This window comes from Musa acuminata, unplaced genomic scaffold (assembly GCF_036884655.1).
Source record: "Musa acuminata AAA Group cultivar baxijiao unplaced genomic scaffold, Cavendish_Baxijiao_AAA HiC_scaffold_768, whole genome shotgun sequence".
NCBI classification, from domain to species: domain Eukaryota; kingdom Viridiplantae; phylum Streptophyta; class Magnoliopsida; order Zingiberales; family Musaceae; genus Musa; species Musa acuminata.
In genome coordinates, this window is record NW_027020997.1 from 27,501 (window position 1) to 30,000 (window position 2,500).

Consider the following 2,500-nt stretch of genomic DNA (forward strand, 5'->3'; position numbering starts at 1 on the left):
TGGGCCGTTTTGGCCAGTTTTTGGCCTGTTCTTGCATTGCGCGGTGACCGTCGAGAGCGGAGCAAAACGTCAGCCATCTCAGCACCCTGGAACCCCCCGGGTGGCACAGGGCTGGATGGGGCTTTCGTATAGCAGGGACGGTGCTGCCTCTCGCTTCGCTCGCTGTCCGCCGCTCGCCGCTCGCTCGTGCAGCCAAAAATGGCCAGTTTTGGCCCGTTTTTGGGCCGTTTTGGCCAGTTTTTGGCCTGTTCTTGCATTGCGCGGTGACCGTCGAGAGCGGAGCAAAACGTCAGCCATCTCAGCACCCTGGAACCCCCCGGGTGGCACAGGGCTGGATGGGGCTTTCGTATAGCAGGGACGGTGCTGCCTCTCGCTTCGCTCGCTGTCCGCCGCTCGCCGCTCGCTCGTGCAGCCAAAAATGGCCAGTTTTGGCCCGTTTTTGGGCCGTTTTGGCCAGTTTTTGGCCTGTTCTTGCATTGCGCGGTGACCGTCGAGAGCGGAGCAAAACGTCAGCCATCTCAGCACCCTGGAACCCCCCGGGTGGCACAGGGCTGGATGGGGCTTTCGTATAGCAGGGACGGTGCTGCCTCTCGCTTCGCTCGCTGTCCGCCGCTCGCCGCTCGCTCGTGCAGCCAAAAATGGCCAGTTTTGGCCCGTTTTTGGGCCGTTTTGGCCAGTTTTTGGCCTGTTCTTGCATTGCGCGGTGACCGTCGAGAGCGGAGCAAAACGTCAGCCATCTCAGCACCCTGGAACCCCCCGGGTGGCACAGGGCTGGATGGGGCTTTCGTATAGCAGGGACGGTGCTGCCTCTCGCTTCGCTCGCTGTCCGCCGCTCGCCGCTCGCTCGTGCAGCCAAAAATGGCCAGTTTTGGCCCGTTTTTGGGCCGTTTTGGCCAGTTTTTGGCCTGTTCTTGCATTGCGCGGTGACCGTCGAGAGCGGAGCAAAACGTCAGCCATCTCAGCACCCTGGAACCCCCCGGGTGGCACAGGGCTGGATGGGGCTTTCGTATAGCAGGGACGGTGCTGCCTCTCGCTTCGCTCGCTGTCCGCCGCTCGCCGCTCGCTCGCGCAGCCAAAAATGGCCAGTTTTGGCCCGTTTTTGGGCCGTTTTGGCCAGTTTTTGGCCTGTTCTTGCATTGCGCGGTGACCGTCGAGAGCGGAGCAAAACGTCAGCCATCTCAGCACCCTGGAACCCCCCGGGTGGCACAGGGCTGGATGGGGCTTTCGTATAGCAGGGACGGTGCTGCCTCTCGCTTCGCTCGCTGTCCGCCGCTCGCCGCTCGCTCGTGCAGCCAAAAATGGCCAGTTTTGGCCCGTTTTTGGGCCGTTTTGGCCAGTTTTTGGCCTGTTCTTGCATTGCGCGGTGACCGTCGAGAGCGGAGCAAAACGTCAGCCATCTCAGCACCCTGGAACCCCCCGGGTGGCACAGGGCTGGATGGGGCTTTCGTATAGCAGGGACGGTGCTGCCTCTCGCTTCGCTCGCTGTCCGCCGCTCGCCGCTCGCTCGTGCAGCCAAAAATGGCCAGTTTTGGCCCGTTTTTGGGCCGTTTTGGCCAGTTTTTGGCCTGTTCTTGCATTGCGCGGTGACCGTCGAGAGCGGAGCAAAACGTCAGCCATCTCAGCACCCTGGAACCCCCCGGGTGGCACAGGGCTGGATGGGGCTTTCGTATAGCAGGGACGGTGCTGCCTCTCGCTTCGCTCGCTGTCCGCCGCTCGCCGCTCGCTCGTGCAGCCAAAAATGGCCAGTTTTGGCCCGTTTTTGGGCCGTTTTGGCCAGTTTTTGGCCTGTTCTTGCATTGCGCGGTGACCGTCGAGAGCGGAGCAAAACGTCAGCCATCTCAGCACCCTGGAACCCCCCGGGTGGCACAGGGCTGGATGGGGCTTTCGTATAGCAGGGACGGTGCTGCCTCTCGCTTCGCTCGCTGTCCGCCGCTCGCCGCTCGCTCGCGCAGCCAAAAATGGCCAGTTTTGGCCCGTTTTTGGGCCGTTTTGGCCAGTTTTTGGCCTGTTCTTGCATTGCGCGGTGACCGTCGAGAGCGGAGCAAAACGTCAGCCATCTCAGCACCCTGGAACCCCCCGGGTGGCACAGGGCTGGATGGGGCTTTCGTATAGCAGGGACGGTGCTGCCTCTCGCTTCGCTCGCTGTCCGCCGCTCGCCGCTCGCTCGTGCAGCCAAAAATGGCCAGTTTTGGCCCGTTTTTGGGCCGTTTTGGCCAGTTTTTGGCCTGTTCTTGCATTGCGCGGTGACCGTCGAGAGCGGAGCAAAACGTCAGCCATCTCAGCACCCTGGAACCCCCCGGGTGGCACAGGGCTGGATGGGGCTTTCGTATAGCAGGGACGGTGCTGCCTCTCGCTTCGCTCGCTGTCCGCCGCTCGCCGCTCGCTCGTGCAGCCAAAAATGGCCAGTTTTGGCCCGTTTTTGGGCCGTTTTGGCCAGTTTTTGGCCTGTTCTTGCATTGCGCGGTGACCGTCGAGAGCGGAGCAAAACGTCAGCCATCTC